Source organism: Hevea brasiliensis, chromosome 2 (assembly GCF_030052815.1).
Source record: "Hevea brasiliensis isolate MT/VB/25A 57/8 chromosome 2, ASM3005281v1, whole genome shotgun sequence".
Classification (NCBI taxonomy): Eukaryota; Viridiplantae; Streptophyta; class Magnoliopsida; order Malpighiales; family Euphorbiaceae; genus Hevea; species Hevea brasiliensis.
Window position 1 is genome coordinate 92582551 of NC_079494.1, and position 19101 is coordinate 92601651.

Here is a 19101-nt window from a genome sequence, read left to right on the forward strand (position 1 = left end):
GATAGCCGAAGGGCAAGAACTGGACAACTGGACAGCAGAGGACATCCCTGTACTTAATTTCGAGTAAAGTACCTTTGGTTATCTACACTTGATCATTTTGTCCATGGTGGCAAGTGTAATATTGTAAATGGACCATTTTCTTATGTCATAAATGTTAATGAATTAATAGCACATTTTATATCCAATTCTCTTTTTCTTTCCTTTTGAAATCCATCTTTATAATATATTCCATTTTCGTTCATTCAGGACCATTCATCAATTAACACCTAATAATTCAATAGACTCAGAAATTCCTCTGGTTAATTTTTAAATCCCCATAACTGCCATTACTTCAAGTGATTCTGAGGTGGAACTCACAGAAGAAAGAGATGAAAGAGATGAACCTTCCCTAGTGCCTTGTGGAGACGAAACGCACACCGTAAACTTAGGCACGGAAGAAGTGAAAAGGGAACTTAAGGTTGTGGAGAGTGAAAAATTAGAAGATATGATCAGTTTGCTCAAGGAATTCCTAGACGTATTTTCTTGGAGCTATGATGATATGATTGGTTTGGACCCTCATATAGTGACGCATAAAATTCCCCTAATTCCGGGGACAATCACGGTAAAGTAGAAATTAAGAAGAATGAATCCTGACACACTGCTCAAAGTTAGGGATGAGGTCAAGAAACAGTATGATGCTGGGTTTCTGGAAGTAGTCAACTATCCCCAATGGATAGCTAATGTTGTCCCGGTAACGAAGAAGGATGGGAGAGTCAGGGTGTGCGTTGATTACAGGGACCTTAATAAAGCAAGCTTGAAAGATGATTTCCCTCTCCCTCACATTAATGTGTTAGTAGACAATGCTGCGGGATTGGGCAGGTGTTCGTGTATCAATGGGGCATCTGGGTACAACCAAATCCCAATGGATGAGGAAGATAAGGAGAAAACTGCTTTTATCACTCAATGGGGGGTATTTTGTTATCGGGTCATGCCATTCGGGTTAAAGAATGCTGGCGCCACTTACTAAAGCGCTATGGTCACATTATTCCATGATATGATGCATAAAGAAGTGGAGGTGTACGTGAATGATATGATCATCAAATCCAGGGGAGAAGAGAGCCATGTGCAGGTGATGAGGAAAGTATTCGAGAAACTCAGGAAATATCAGCTGAAACTGAACCCTGCCAAATGCATATTCGGAGCTAGATCTGGGAAATTGTTGGGATTCATAGTGAGTGAGAAGGGAATAGAAGTTGATCCAGACAAAGTCCGAGCCATTCAAGAGATGCCATCCCCAAAAACAGAAAGGGAGGTGCGCAGTTTCCTGGGAAAATTGAACTACATATCAAGGTTTATTTCCAATCTCACCGCTAAGGCTGAGCCTATTTTTAGACTACTCCGAAAGAACAACACCACTCAATGGGATTCAGTTTGTCAAGAGGCTTTCAAGAAAATCAAGCAGTACCTGTCAAACCCACCAATATTGGTTCCGCCGGTTGCGAGAAGGCCTCTGATTTTGTATATGGTAGTCCAACAAAGCTCAATGGGATGTGTTTTGGGGAAACATGATGATATCGGTCGAAAGGAAAGGGCTATTTATTACCTGAGCAAAAAGTTCAATGATTGTGAGTCAAGATACTCTTTCCTAGAGAAAACTTGCTGCGCGTTAGCCTGGACAGCAAATCGCCTCAAACACTACATGTTGAATCACAAGACATGGCTCATTTCTAGGATGGATCCTATTAAGTATGTATTTGAAAGCCCATTCATGCCAGGAATAATAGCCAAATGGCAGGTCATACTCTCCCAATATGACATTGTCTATATGACCCAGAAAGCAGTCAAAGGTAGCGTGATCGCTGATCTCCTAGCAGAAAACCCTATCCAGGATTATGAAGCTCTGGATTTTGAGTTCCCTGATGAGCATATTAACGAAATAGACTGTGGAGAAGAAGAGCTAGCTAATGTATGGGAAATGTATTTCGACGGAGCTGTCAATTTGTCCGGTAGTGGAATCGGAGCTGTATTGGTATCCCCAGATGGAAAACACTTCCCAATAGCTATCAAGTAGAGATTTGACTGCACCAACAACATCGCAAAATACGAAGCTTGTGTGATGGGTTTACAGGCTGCCATCGAAATGAAAGTTAGGAAGTTGGAGGTATATGGAGACTCAGCCCTGATCATTTATCAGGTCAACGGAGAATGGCAAACTAAGGATCCGAAGCTAATCCCATATCAGAAGTACTTATTGGAGCTGATTAAGAAGTTCGAAGAAATCTCTTTCACTCACCTTAGTCGAGACAAGAATCAATTTGTAGATGCCTTAGCCACCCTGGCTGTTATGGCTCAAATGGAAGAAGGGCAGATGACTCAGGTATTAAAGATTAAAGCAAGGAGTGAGCCAGTTTACTACTTCATGATTGAAGAAGAACCTGATGGTAAACCTTGGTATCATGACATCTTACTTTACATCAGAACCAGAGAATTCCCCTCCAGGGGGAGCAAAAATGAAAAGAGGATGATTCGGAGATTAGCGCTGGGATACTTCCCCAGTGGAGAAACCCTATACAAAAGGAGCTCCAACGGCGAATTGTTAAGATGTGTGGATGCAAAAGAGGCGAAGAGAATCCTTTTTGAGACTCATGAGGGAAACTGTGCAACCCATGCCAATGGGCATATAATGGCTAAGCAAATCATGAGACGGGGATATTTTTGGACTACCATGGAAAAGGATTGCGTTGAGTATTTCCGAAAGTGCCATAAGTGTCAAATCTACGCAGATCCAATAAATGTTCCGCCTCACCAACTATTCAACCTTGTTTCACCATGGCCTTTCGCAATGTGGGGCATCGATGTGATTGGTCCCATCAACCCTAAGGCATCCAATGGGCATAGATTTATCCTGGTGGGTATCGATTATTTTTCTAAATGGGTCGAAGTGACATCATATGCCCACATTACACAGAACACATTTCTTAAATTCCTCAAAAATAATATCATTTGCCGGCATGGCCTCCCCAATGAAATCGTCACTGACAATGCCAAGAATTTGAATGGTCCAAAGATTCAGAGATTATGTGATCAATACAAAATCCGATATCTCAATTCCTCACCATACCGTCCCCAAATGAATGGAGCAGTGGAAGATGCAAACAAAAATCTCAAGAGAATAATCCAGAAAATGACAGTCACTTATAAGGATTGGCATGATATGCTTCCCTACGCTCTTCACGCATACCAGACTTCTGTAAGGACATCAACTGGGGCAACCCCATACTCACTGGTTTATGGGATGGAAGCTGTACTACCTATTGAGGTAGAAATTCCTTCTCTAAGAATTCTGAAAGAATCAGGGATTGATGAGTCGGAATGGATCCAGTCAAGGTTGGACCAATTAAATTTGCTAGATGAGAAGAGGCTAGCAGTGGCATGTCACGGGCAGTTATACCAAAGAAGAATGGCCAGGGCATTTAATAAAGGTCTTCACCCACGTGAATTTCAACCAGGGGACCTAATCCTGAAGAAAGTCCTTCCGAATCAAAACGATCCCCGGGGTAAATGGTCACCAACCTACGAGGGACCCTATGTGGTTAAAAAAGCATTTTCTGGTGGGGCATTGATCTTGACCCACATGGACGGTGAAGAATATCCAAGACCTGTGAATGCTGACACCATCAAGAGATACTATGCCTAAAAAAAAAAAGGGGGGGTAGGGGTGAAAACCCGAAAGGGCGCTCCTAGCAAAATGTGTGAAAGAAGGCGAAAATCCTGGAAGGGCGCTTTCTGAAAAATGAGTGAGGGACGAAAACCCGAAAGGGCATCCTGAAAGAGCGAGCTATAAAAAAAAAAAAAAATCTAGGGGTGAAAACCCAAAAGGGCATCCCAAGAACCAAAAGGGAGAAATAAGGAACGGAGAATGAAACCGAGGATGGAAATAAATCGTCATGGCATGAGGCTTCAGAACAATTGAAATAATGGCAGTTAAGAGACTTCAAAGCTAACTACAAGGAATATGTGAGATCTATCCTTGTACCCCTTTTCTTTAAAACTGTACCTTTGTTTCTTAAAACCATAATAAAGTCATACTTTCTTCGCATTTGTCTCTTTGCTTTTATCTTTTCCGTATACTCACTCTTTTGTATTGTCCTTCTTCAATCTCTTTATCTAATGCACTATTAATCAGTTAAAATCTTGCCATAAGATTAGGATTTGAAAATTGATAACCTCACGTACTTTGCTATGAAATTTGCAGGAAATGGCCTAAAAAAAAAAAATAGAGGTGAAAACCTGGAAGGGCGCTTCTAGTCAAATGGGCAAAAGGAAAGTGAAAACCTGTGAGGGCGCTTTTCACAAAATAAGAGGAAAGTTGAGAACAGAAAAGGGGCATCCGAAGAAATAAGGTAGTAGGTCAAGTCTTGTAACTCGTCCTCCATTAATCACTGGCCTTCGGGATGCTGTTAATTACACTTCGTCGTGGAGGAACTTCTTGTGTCGAGATTAGACTTGCTTTGTAAGTTGATTTTAATTTTCCTGCATTTAAATTTCCTATTAATTAACCTTTGGTGCCTTGATCTAAGTTGATTTTAATTTTTCTTGCATTTAAATTTCCTGTTAATCAACCTCTGGTTCCTTGATCTAAGTTGATTTTAAATTTCAGCATTTAGATTTCCTGTTAATCAACCTCTGGTTCCTTGATCTAAGTTGATTTTAATTTTTCTTGCATTTAAATTTCCTGTTAATCAACCTCTGGTTCCTTGATCTAAGTTGATTTTAATTTTTCTGCATTTAAATTTCCTGTTAATCAACCTCTTTCCTGTTAATCAACCTCTGGTTCCTTGATCTAAGTTGATTTTAATTTTTCTTGCATTTAAATTTCCTATTAATCAACCTCTGGTTCCTTGATCTAAGTTGATTTTAATTTTTCTTGCATTTAAATTTCCTGTTAATCAACCTCTGGCTCCTTGATCTAAGTTGATTTTAATTTTCAGCATTTAGATTTCCTGTTAATCAACCTCTGGTTCCTTGATCTAAGTTGATTTTAATTTTTCTTGCATTTAAATTTCCTGTTAATCAACCTTTGGTTCCTTGATCTAAGTTGATTTTAATTTCCTGTATTTAAATTTCCTGTTAATCAACCTCTGGTTCCTTGATCTAAGTTGATTTTAATTTTTCTTGCATTTAAATTTCTTGTTAATCAACCTCTGGTTCCTTGATTTAAGTTGATTTAATTTTCAGCATTTAAATTTTCTGTTAATCAACCTCTGGTTCCTTGATCTAAGTTGATTTTAATTTTTCTTGCATTTAAATTTCCTGTTAATCAACCTCTGGCTCCTTGATCTAAGTTTATTTTAATTTTCTTGCATTTAAATTTCCTGTTAATCAACCTCTGGTTCCTTGATCTAAGTTGATTTTAATTTTTCTTGCATTTAAATTTCCTGTTAATCAACCTCTGGTTCCTTGATCTAAGTTGATTTTAATTTTTCTTGCATTTAAATTTCCTGTTAATCAACCTCTGGTTCCTTGATCTAAGTTGATTTTAATTTTCAGCATTTAGATTTCCTGTTAATCAACCTCTGGTTCCTTGATCTAAGTTGATTTTAATTTTTCTTGCATTTAAATTTCCTGTCAATCAACCTCTGGTTCGTTGATCTAAGTTGATTTTAATTTTTAGCATTTAGATTTCCTATTAATCAACCTCTGGTTCCTCGATCTAAGTTGATTTTAATTTTCTAGCATTTTAATTTCCTGTTACCAACCTCAGGGTGCCGACCCAAGTGCGTTTTAGTTTCCTGACTTTAATTTCAAATTTCAAATTTTAATCGTCCAAAATCTGGGTCTGAATCTTTACATAATCCCTACACGGAAATTTTCTTTCCAGCAGGAATTATGTAAAGAGGGGCAGATGTCGACACCATATTTTGGCCGATCCCCGAAATCAATAAACTTTGAAACTAATCCCCAACACATAGTCTCCCTTTGCCAGCCAATCACATTTCCGATCTCTCCTCAGAAGGAATCGAATCAATACTAAGTCCCCATATCATTTAAAGCCTCACCGATCTCTCAAACCAATTGTCAACTGCCCTGACCAGTCAATTACATTTCTGATCTCTCTTGTTAAAAGAGATTGAACTAACATTAGGCCTTCATGTCATCAGTCTTATTGCCGATTTCCCTTTTAAAAGTTTGGGAATAATAAAGGTTCCGATCCGGTTGAATGATGATTCCGATCTTAAGTGTTCAAGTCAAATTTCCAATTTTAATCAAGTCCCGTTTAGCGTTGGTTCCCAGCCGATCTCATGCTTATTGTGTTTTCCGACCTCTTACACTTAGATTAATAATCACTTTTAGTTGTTGTTCTAATATGCTCAGACAATCAAGTGCTTATGCAATTTAGAGACTTTCCGATCACATCCAATCATTGAACAAAAGGGGAACTTTCATTTCATTTCAAGTTTATACAAGTCATTCGGCTGGAGGATCACCCCCAGCCTGATCTACATTTTGTTCGCTTCCTCTCTCACCCTCAGCCTCCTCCTCACTATCCTCACCTTCGTCCTGGGGAGCCAGATCTACCATCCAAGAGAAGTCCTCCTCGGGATATCACTTCCTGAGCTCGGCTAAGGGATCCCTATGAGCGTTCACATAAGCGCCGACCTCCCTTGTCACTGCCTCTTCTTCTTTTGCTTTGAGCTCCTCAGTGAGGTGAGCAACTTCACCGTCTTGGAGCGCCCAAACTTCTTCAAGAACATGAGCTCGCTCGGCCAGAACTTGAGCTTGCTTGGCCAGCTTATCCTCGTAGAACTTCATTCGCCCCTCAATTTCAGATATGTAGTTCTGAGCGGATGAAAGTTGGGATCGGAGGGAAGCCACTTCGTGACCCATCTTCTCGACCTCCTTACCCAGACGGTGAGCCTTCTCTCGGACAATGTGCTAGTTCACTAAACTCTCCACGTTCAGGCTCATTGTCCGGGTCGGGATGTCATCAAGATTGTTCGGGGATAACCTATCCCGATCCTTTTAAAGGTAGATCGAGGCCCTCAAGACTTTGGCTAAGCCCGAATTTTCCCGAACAATCCGGTTCTTCTCCAGCGAGTGGATCAGAACTTGAGCACCACGGGAAAGGGTCCTCACAGGAGGTTGGGAAGGGCCCCCTTCCGCACTCAAAGCGACTAGAGGAGATGGAGGCGACTCTTCTTGGCGAGGAGGAGACCGGACCACTTTTATGTCAGGGATCGGCTGTCCCGAGGGTTGAGACGAGCCTCCTTGTATTTCCCCAGCATCATGCCTGTGCGTCTGAAGCAGCTCGGAACGCTTCATCTCCTGCACTTTCAGAGAGACCTCCCTCTTCCGCTTTTGGCTCTCCTTGGAAGCCTCACCGCTCGTCATACTTGCATAAAGAAAAGGTCAGTGAGATTGCTAAGGCCCAAAGATCAGAGATATAGAAAATACCAAGGCCGAGGTCAGATAGCTGAAGCTCGTGATCTTCGCCAGTGATCAACTACATTGTCCAGTGATGCAGTCTGGCTGTTACTGCATCTAAACAAGAGAACTTCTCTCTGGCCGCCTGATCTTTCAGTTCCATCACCATCAGGCCTTCTTCCCTATTCAGGGTGATGCGCTTCGGAAGTAAGGGGCCCTGGTGCAGCCAGCTGTGAGGGAAACCCTCAAAGCCATTCAAAATTTTGCTCCTCAAAATAAAGAAGCGATTCTTCTAATTCTTCAGGGAGGAGGGCAGATCGGTAAAAAGCCCGCAATGTGGCTTCGCCTGAAAGAACCAATACTTGTCGTCCTTTTAACGAGTTAGCTTATATAGTTCGGCTAACACCTTAGCTGTAGGATGGAGTCCTTTGGCTCGACAAAGGCCTCTGAAGGCTACTAGGATCCGCCATGAGTTTGGGTGAACTTGGGCTATGCACACTTGATGAAATTTTAGAACTTCCTTGAAGAAGTCATTGAGGGGGAACCGCAGCTCGGCTTTTAATTGCTCTTCGTATACCATGATCATATCGTTCTCCTCGAAGAAGTGATCGGTACGAAGATCGCCGTGACACTTAATCAGCTCATATGAATCAGGCCGAATGTTGTTGTAGGGGTGGGGCGTGAGGCGAAATATCATCCATTAGAATTATATAAAATGCACCAGGTAATGCCCAGGAAAGATGGTGGAGTCACAATGGTCTCACTTAAATACCACCTTCTTAGACAGCATTTCCTAGACATGCACTTCATACAATCCTAATAGAATCAAACCACTGGTAAGTACCGTCTTCCCATAACACTACCACGGTACTAAGGATTTATGCCACGAAGGCATAGATAGACAGGAGTCGCCACCCGGGTAATAACCGGGACATATTCAGTGTTTCTTCCGAGGGTCATGGATGGCAACTTACTCCTTGCAGAGTTTCTACAACCGTCATTACCATAGCCCAATGTCTAGGTTCAGGATAGTGGGTACGTAAGGGGAAGGTGTTAGGTATCCCTTACGCCTGGTCTAACCTCATTAATTCGAGTGCCAGTCCTCTACTAATATTTCTAGAAGTCTTGTTTATTATTCCTTTATTAAACTTTTATCCTAAAAAATGCAATTCTAATCCTACACACGCAAGTAATTCACAAAAAGGGTTGTTGTTTACACAATTTTCATGCACAAGTAATTCCTATATATAGGGTTGCTAATTATTTAAATGATATTTACCAGATGACTAAAATTAATTTATTATTGGGAATTTAATTTACAAACAAATTCAATTTCAAATAACCCTATGTTTCTATTTAACCTAATTAATTAATTTTCACCAAGTTACCCTAAGGATAATTGAACTAAGTTAATTATGTATATGTGTAATTTATTCTAATATCACATAAGTCCCAAACAATCACAACCTAATAAAGATTTCTAACATGTAAATTTATTTTACAATTACCAAGTATTAAATTAAATTTATTTTACATGCCAATATTAGTTTAATTTACAAACAAGATCAATTTTAATTTACAAAGTATTTATTTAAATTAATTACATGCAAAAGTCAGTTAAATTAAAAACAAAGTTAATTTTAATTTACCAAATGAAAGTTCTATTATTACTACAATTTCATGCCAATGGTTATTCGAGAAGTTTAGAGCTACTTACTTGTTGGTAAATACAGTTGCCATTGGGGCAAGCTACCCTTAAAAAAGGGTCTTCTCTTCTAGTATGGCAATGATATCCCTGGTTTACTCCCGTTTAGCTCCATATAAGCTCCGCGCAAATGCCCTCTTTGGTACTTACCTTAGGGCTACTTACCAATTTTGTTTGTAAATAAAAAAAAATAAAGAAAACAAAGAAAAATAATAAAAGTACGAGAGACAGAAACTAAACATGTGTAGAGTTGTGTATCCCCTCAAATTAAATATGATTACATGATCTATATGAACATATAAAATAAATTGAAGACAAAGAGCATAGAATTAAAATATTGTGTGGCATAGAACTTGAAAAGAAAACGATAAAAACTGACCTTCCAGAAATCTTGTGTGAAAATCTTCTTGATGAAAAGAAAAAAAAAATAAGGAAGAACTCAAAGAGTCTTGAATATCTCTAAATTTCTTATAGCTCTGAATTTTCTCTTCCTCTCTCCTTCATCCTCCCCTTCTTCTCTTCTCTAGTAGGGTATTTATAGGGTTTTGGGAGAGAGGTGTGATAGGGTTTGGAGCTTAGGATGATAAAGTTTAGATGACTTGAACAACTACAATTGTAGAATTCGAATAAGACTGGAAAATGGGTGAGGTGTTTCAACCAATTGGAAGACAGGAAAAAATGGAAGGCACCAATAGGGAATGAGGAAGAGGTGTGGTAGGATTTGGAGTCTTAGGGTGATAAAGTTTAGATGACTTAAACAACTACAATTGCAGAATTCGAATAAAACTGGGATATGGGTGAGGTGTTTCAACCAATAGGAAGACAGGAAAAAATGGAAGGCACCAATAGGGAATGAGGAAGAGGTGTGGTAGGATTTGGAGTCTTAGGGTAATAAAGTTTAGATGACTTAAACAACTGCGATTGCAGAATTCGAATAAGACTGGGATATGGGTGAGGTGTTTCAACCAATAGGAAGACAGGAAAAAATAGAAGGCACCAATAGGGAGTGAGGAAGAGAGTGGGGCCAAGGAGGAGAGAGATATTTTGTATTTTAATTTTTAGAAAATAATTAAATGAGTCCCATTTAAAATTCCTAACTAGGCTTTCCTAGGCCCATGGAGCCCAATTAAACTTAATTAGATCCATTTAAAAAACTACCCATATTAAATTTAAACAAAATAAAATTTTATTTAAATTTAATTAAATTAATTTTCCCAAAACTTTATTATTATTTTTATTTTTTCAAGATCATGCCACGAAATTAATAATTCAGCTCAATGCCTCCAATTACATCTTACAGTCATATAATTTTTCATCATCGGGTTTCCCACGACCTCAATGCACATACTCATCACAAAATAAGGGTCTACAGTTTGCCCCCCACTTTGGCGAAAGTTGAAATCAATGCGAAAGCATTGCTCAAGTTTCGTCAAAGTGAAACTCGAATTTCTAATAACTATGAAATATTGGCTATGAGGATCAAGTATATCTTGCTCGGTCGACATACTCTATATTATGAGACTAGCTACGGTCTCATAACAGTAATAACTGTGTCATGTGAAAAATGAGTATATCTTGCTCTGTCGATACACTCTGTGTCATGAGACTAGCTACGGTCTCATAACAGTGATAACTGTGTCATGTGAAAATTGAGTGCATCTTGCTCTGTCGATACACTCTGTGTCATGAGACTAGCTATGGTCTCATGACAATGGCAACTGTGTGATTTTAAATGTTGTGGATTCGTATTTAGGACCGCAGTCCTAAACTACCTACGTATCCCCCTCATTATTCTGAGGAAGAATCAGACCCACTCGTAGTTCGACATTTGAAACTGTGGTGATGCATGTTCTTCTACGCCTTATACACCTACAGGTGACATGTTGATGTGTGTTCTTCTACGCCTTACACAACTATGCCATATGCCCTAAACAACGTCTAAGGACTTACCAAAAAAATATCTTTCATGAAATGTTGTGGGTTCGTATTTAGGACCGCGGTCCTAAACTACCTACGTATCCCCCTCGCTATCCTAAGGAAGAATCAGACCCCCTCGTAGTTCGACAATTGAAACTGTGGTGATGCATGTTATTCTACGCCTTACACACCCACAGGTGACATGTTGATGCATGTTCTTCTATGCCTTACACAACTATGTCATGCGCCCTAAACAACGTCTAAGGACTTACCAAAAAATATCTAATTCATGATTTGAAAAATTAGGATGATTAGGTCTCATAACTCTTTTTGTGATTTTTGTGCTTCTTGTATGCTACTTTCTATCATGGGCATGCTGATTTTGCTAGAGATTCTAAAAAAACTTAGTCCTCTGAGGGACCTCTTTTTACAAAAACTTTCTATTAGCCTCCAAGTTTTTTAGAAGAATTGTTCACCAAAAAAGACTTCCTTAAGGTCACAATACAATTTCTCTCTGATTTTTCTTTTTCTTCTCTCTCCCCATGGTTTCTGCCTTGACTCATTTCTCTTCCATGAACTCCATTCTCTGTGCCCTAACTTTTGCCTAAAATGTCCTTTCGGATTTTCATCTCAGCGGGCTTGCTCCAACTTTTGCCTAAGTGGCCCTTTCGGGTTTTCCACCTAGCAAGCTCCCCTTTTTTTTTTTTTTTTTTTTGAAATTAGACAATTACCAGGACATTCATATCAAGCACCTATCTTGTCATGCTCAGAAGACATAGATTAAATCAAAACAATGCAGTTCAATTACTTAATCATTTAATGTATCCCTCAAGACACAAACATTCACGATCATAATTAAATAAAACCCATTCCTTGTCAATGCAATAAAAATTTCTTTATTTATTCAGGTACACCATTACTCCCTCTTACATTTAGTTTTGCCAAATTTCTAACCTTCCAAAGTTAGAAATAAGCTTTATAACCTGTCGAATGGCCTTTTTAGGTTTTCCATCCAAATTTTCTCTCATCTCTCCTTTTGCCTAGACTGCCTTTTGCAGGTTTTCAATCTAGCATTTTTTTTTTCTTTTCTTTTCTTTTTTCTTTTCTTTGACCCTTATTTTTGCCTAGACCGTCTCTTGTAAATTTTCAGCCTAGCGGGCCTATCTCACACAAAGTACCGTTTGAGCTTGTCTAAGTTGACTGGTTCTTGAAATTCATTCCCATCCAGGTCTGATATTCTTACAGCACCTCCTGACAATATCTTTTTGACTATGTATGGACCATCCCAGTTTGGCTTAAACTTTCCTCTTGGATCAAAAGGGATGGGCCGAGCTTGTTTCAAAACCATGTCTCCCTCTTTGATCTTTCTTGGCTTCACCTTCTTATTAAAGGCCCTTGCTATCTTCCTTTGATAAGCCTGCATATGATACAAGGCTCGCATCCTCTTCTCATCAATCAAAGCTAGTTCTTCATATCTTTTCTGGGCCCACTCATTTTCCGGAATCTTAGCTTCTAGTATCACTCTCAAGGATTTGACCTCTAGCTCAATGGGTAGCACTGCTTCAGTCCCATACACTAAAGAGAATGGAATTGACCCTGTGGATGTTCTTGTAGTAGTGCGATAACCCCAAAGAGCATAAGGGAGTTTCTCAGGCCAATCCTTATAGGTGTCAACCATTTTTCTCAGAATGGTTTTCACATTCTTATTTGCTGCTTCTACTGCTCCATTAGTCTGTGGCCTGTATGGCGAGGACTTATGATGCTTAATCTTGAATTCGGTAATTAATTCTAAGAAATCACCTTTGAACTGGCTGCCGTTATCTAATACTATCTCATAGGGTACCCCAAACCTGCAAATCAAGTTCTTTCGCACAAACTTACTTATCTGCTTAGCCCCTACTACTTTATAAGATTCAGCTTCAACCCACTTGGTGAAATAGTCAATTGCCACAATGATAAATCTATGGCCATTAGAAGCCGTGGAAGAAATCTTTCCAATAATGTCTATGCACCATATTGAGAATGGCCATGGTGAAGTCATGCTGTAGAGTTCACTGGACGGTAGGTGATTCAAATTCCCATGGATTTGGCACTCATGGCATCTTTTCACAAATTTAGAGCAGTCAGTATTGTCGCAAGGGATTTTGCGGTCACCTGAACGAACCCTCACCGAAGTGGGAAAGAGTGAGGAGTCACCACCTTAGTTTTGAGGGAAACTAAAGAAAACCATTTGTGAAAATAGATTGAAATGAAACCACTTCTAGGCAGAGATTCTAGGTTCGGGGTCCGTAAACGGGTGGGGAAGGTGTTAGGCACCCCACCTCGTCCCTTAATAAGGGTAAGTAGATTTAATTTTGCATTAGTTAGGAGGGCTTGAATGGACATGTTAATCCTTTTGACTAAAGGAACATTTGATTTTTCACTAAATTTGGATCACCCAGATACATAAGTAAATGAGACAACCTTAGTGAGTTGCTGTTGTATGTTAATTTTATTTGAAAGGAATATTTATTAAAATTTTAATTTAAGAATCGGATAAGAACTCTTCTCCGAACTCTTTAATATTTATTAAAATTCTGAGTTGAGACCGGATAAGAACTCTCCTCCGATCTCTATTTAATATTTAAAATTTTGAGTTGAGACCGGATAAGAACTCTCCTCCGATCTCTATTTAATGTTTATTAAAATTTTGAGTTGAGACCGGATAAGAACTCTCCTCCAATCTCTATTTAATATTTATTAAAATTTTGAGTTGAGACCGGATAAGAACTCTCCTCCGATCTCTATTTGATATTTATTAAAAATTTGAGTTGAAACCGGATAGGAACTCTCCTCCGATCTCTTTTAGACTAACAGGAACCTGAAAGGGACTTTTCCGATCTCCCGAATTTTAATTTCAGCTACATGTCATAAGAGCCTAAAGCTAAGGATTCTGGCATTCAAAGATCTTTGAGGATAAGGCTTCTTGATACCTTATGACTAAACGGGGGATACTAGACTTGATTTACCGACCTTCCATGTAGTCATCTTACTAATACCTATTAATGTCCGATCTATTCTGTTTCGTTTACTTTGGTTTTATTCCACTTTATGGCATCTTGCCGAATTGCCGTTTACATCAGCCTAATAGTTTGGCTATTTTCCTGACGTGTTATTCAGGCTCTTTCTTTTAAAAGAGACCTTTAAATTGTAGTTACCTACGTTTTACCCAACCACTTACACGCTACTAGGAGCTAGAAAACTTGCATTCAGAAATGACGAAGATTAATAAAATGATGGACTGATCACTAAAGAGATAACTCGAGAGTAACGTTCTTTGGGGTTCTTTTGCACAAAATGAACTTGGAGAAAATCGCATAGGTAAGAAGAACAAAGAAAGCGTGAAAAGTAAACGTAAACACTTAATAAAACAACAATATGAGCTCTTACCTGTAAGGAGCCAAATCTTATTGAAATAACTACGGGGTGACAAATAGTGATAAGACAATGACTGATTAGCTTTGAAGGTGATGTTAAATGAATCGAAAGGTACTTAGCTAAAATGCAATCAGATTAAGATAAAAACCGAGTGGAATGAAGTTGAGCTTGGACAATGGGAATGAAAACAGAGATGATAAAGGGCTGAAAGTGAAAGTGTGACCAGATAATGAACAAACTGAAAATGTAGAGTTCCAGTATTCAGAATCCTTTTCAAGAAAAAGACTTCAGAAAACTAGTTTCAAAAGTCTTTCTAATCAACACTTCTAAGTAGCAGAATAACAAACTGAATGAAGTTTCAGAGTTCTTCCGCTATAATAACTACCTCTCTTTTTTGCCCGTCCCCTGAACAGCTTTTCATGCAGGTATTTATAGGAATCGGGTGCTCCCCATGAAGGGTGAGGATTTATTTTGAGGGAGATGGAAGGTCAAGATTTCGAAGGACATGATCGGATGTTCAGGAATTAAAGAGAATCAAAATGAATGGCTGAGATTATTCTTTAGAATATTTGTCCTTTTCTTCTTTCAATCTGACGTTCTCAAATCCTCTTGTCCGGAACGATCTGAGGGCTAAGAGCGAAAAACGCTGGTCTTGTCGTCTTCTCTCTTGATCCAAGGGCTCCGAGCTTGTCCTTACAAGTAAGATCATCGGTGTAGATTGGGATGTACAGGACTGTCATGGCATACCCTGGCACCTGTCAGCATTGCGGGTGATTCTTAGGCGTGCAGTGGAGATCTCGTCTGCCACGCTTTAACTACCTCGGCTCTGATTCTGACGACGGTTATTTGGGATTTGTCTTATTCTTTTTGCCTTCTGATCCCTCCCACGCTCCTATTCCGATCTCTCATGCTGATCTTCCCATCTTCCGATCTCTATTATTCCGATCCCTAGAGATCGCCCAAATGATGTAATCCGATGTTTTGGAAATAAAAGACAATTATCATCTTATTATTATTGCATTGATTATTTTCCGATCTCTGATGTGTTTATCCGATCTGGTTCCTAACTGAACAACCCTTAACTGATCTGCAATTCGAAACATTTATCTAAATATGCCGATCTCTAATTAGCCGTTCTCTTTATGGAATTTGGAGTGTTTGAGAGACGTGTCAGAACAGCTGGCGAATCCCGATGCATTGCCTGGGACATCGTGAGCATTAAATGCTCGGACGAGTATAAATAGGGGTAGGGGTTAGCCAGTTTCTCACTTATGCCATTTTCTGTCTCTCGCGAGCAATTCCAAAACTCTCCCGATTTTTCAAGCTCTTCCGACTCCGTTCAAGCTCCGGTAAGGGTTTTAATCCTTCTTTTAGCTTTAAGTTCTTTGTTTTCCTTAAAAATGAGCGGCGCCGAAGGTCAGAGAGCGGCAAGCCCACCTTCCATTCAGTTCTCGTGGTCGTCTGATGAAGAAGAGGTGGTCGGGCCGAGCGCACAACCAGAACCTCCTAGGGTCTCCGTTCCAGCTCGGGGGCGGATCGCACCATCAAGGCATGCACCTACTTCAGGGAGGGAGAATCTTCCTATGGACGAGCTGCCATCGATTTTGCAAGAATCCGATCTGCAATCGTTTAGCCAGGAGTACAACATTGAGCCCGATTCATATGAACTTATCCGGTGTCACGGCGATCACCGAGCCGATCACTCCTTTGAAGAGAATGACATGGTTATGGTATACGAGGAACAGTTAAAGGCTGGTCTTCGGTTCCCTCTGGATGACTTCTTCAAGGAGGTCCTAAAACTTCACCGAGTGTGCATTGCTCAAGTTCACCCTAACTCGTGGCGGATCTTAGTAGCCTTCCGAGGCCTATGCCGAGCTAAGGGAATCAGACCTACGGCTAAGGTGTTCGCCGAAAGGACGACGAGCACTGGTTCTTTCAGGCGAAGCCTCATTGCGGGCTCTTCACCGATCTGCCCTCCTCCCTTAAAAATTGGAAGAACCGCTTCTTTATTCTGAGGAGCAAAAATCCGACCTGCTTTGAGGACTTCCCCCGTAGCTGGTGGCACTAGGGGCCCTTGCTTCCGAAGCGCATTACCCTGAACCAGGAGGAAAGCTTAATAGTGATGGATCTGAAGAATCAGGCTGCCACTCAAAAGTATTCCTGTTTAGATGCGGTGACTGCCGAGCTGCACCATTGGACCATACAGCTGCTCACCGGCCAAGATCGCGAACTTTCGCTCTCTGACCTCGGCACTGGTATTTTCTACATCTCAGATCTCAGGACCTTAGCGATCTCACTGACCTCTTCTTTGTGCAGGTATGGCGGGTGATGAGGGTTCCAGGAAGCGGAAGAAAGAAAGAGAGATCTCCCGGAAAATAAAGGAGATGAAGCGTTCATAAATGCTTCGAACACCCTGTCATGAACTTAGGGAGGTACAAGGGGACCCGCCCCGACCTTCGGGGCCGCCGATCACTAAAGCTGTCCGATCTCCTCCTCAACAGGAAGAGCCGCCTCCACCTCCTCCAGTTGCTCCAAGCACAGAAAGGGGTCCTTCTCAATCTTCTGTGAGAGCCTCTTCTCATGGGGCTCAAACGTTGATCGAGTCCCTGAAGAATAACTGGACTGTTCGGGAGAACCCCGGTTTTGCCAAAGTCTTGGGGTCTTCCATCTGCCTTCGGGAGGATCGGGACAGGCTATCCCCGGACAGCCTTAACGATATCTTGACTCGATCCATGAGCCTGAACGTGGAGTGTCTGGTGAACCAGACCATAGTTCGGGAAAAGGCTCATCGCCTGGGCAAGGAGGTCGAGAAGAAGAATCAGGAAGTGACTTCCCTCCGATCCTAACTCGCATCCGCTCAGGATTACATATCTCAAGTTGAGGGGCGGGCGAAGTTCTATGAAGACAGGCTGGCCGAATAGAATAATGTTTTGGCTGAAAGGGATCGTGCTCTCGGGGAAGTCCGGGCACTCCGGGCCAACGAAGCTTCTCAGGTCGCTCAACTTATCGAGGAGCTTAAGGCGAAAGACGAAGAAATGGTGACAGGGATAGCTGGTGCCTATGTGAATGCTCACAAGGACCTCTTAGCCGAACTCCAGAAGCGTTACCCAGAAGAGGACTTCTCTTAGATGGCCGACCTGGCTCCCGGGGGCGAGGGTGAGGATAGTGAAGAGGAGGGAGAGGATGAGCGAAATGTAGATCAGGCTGGGGGTGATCCCCCAACCGAATAACTTGTACAAATTTTGCAATGAAATAGAATGCCTTTTTGTTCGATGAATGGTTGTGATCGGAAAATTTCTAAACCCTTGTTTGTCTGAGTATATTGAAATAACTGGAAGCGATTATTATCCTAAGTGTGAGAGATCTGAAAACACAATATGCATGAGATTGGTAAAGAACCAACGTTAAACAGAACTTAATTGAAAATTTGGCTTGAACATCTAAGATCGGGATCTTCATTAAACCGAATTAGAAGCTTAGCTCGATTATTCCTAAACTTTTAAAAGGGAGGTCGACCATGAATACTGGCAGCAAGGATCTAGTGTTAATTCAATCTTGTCTGACAAGAGAGATCGGGAATATAGTTAACTGGCCAGGATATTCGACAATTGGCTTGAGAGATCGGTGAATGATTTGAGAGACCTTAGATGATACGAGGGCTTAGCATTGATTCAATTCTCTATGAAGAGAGATCGGTAATATGGCAAAGAGAGGTCGGAAATGTAGTTGGCTGGCAAAGGAAAATTTAGTGCTGGGGATCGGTTTCAAAGTTTATTAATTCTGGGGATCAGTTTCAAGGTTTATTGATTCTGGGGATCGGCCAAAATATGGTGTCGACAGCTGCCCCTCTTTACATAATTTCTATTAAGGGAAAAATTTCCCGTGTAGGAATTCTGTAAAGATTTAGACCCCTATTTTGGACGATTAGGTGTCCGAAACTAAAGCATACCTAAATCAGTGACCTAGGGATCAGTATCAGAAGTTAAATTAAAATCAACTTGGATCAAGGGACCAGAGGTTGATAACAGGAAATGTAAATTGCAAGAAATTAAAATCAACTTAGATCAAGGAACCAGAGGTTGATAACTGAAAATGTAAATGCATGAAATTAAAATCAACTTAGATCAAGGAACCAGAGGTTGATAGCAGGAAATTTAAATTGCGGGAAATTAAAATCAACTTAGATCAAGGAACCAGAGGTTGATAACAGGAAAAGTAAATTGTAGGAAATTAAAATCAACTTAGATCAAGGAACCAGAGGTTGATAGCAGGAAATTTAAATTGCAGGAAATTAAAATCAACTTAGATCAAGGAACCAGAGGTTGATAACATGAAAAGTAAATTGCAGGAAATTAAAATCAACTTAGATCAAGGAACCAGAGGTTGATAGCAGGAAATTTAAATTGCAGGAAATTAAAATCAACTTAGATCAAGGAACGAGAGGTTGATAATAGGAAATTTAAATTGCTGAAAATTAAAATCAACTTAGATCAAGGAACCAGAGGTTGATAACAGGAAAAGTAAATTGCTGGAAATTAAAATCAACTTAGATTAAGGAACCAGAGGTTAATAACTGAAAATATAAATGCATGAAATTAAAATCAACTTAGATCAAGGAACCAGAGGTTGATAGCAGGAAATTTAAATTTCAGGAAATT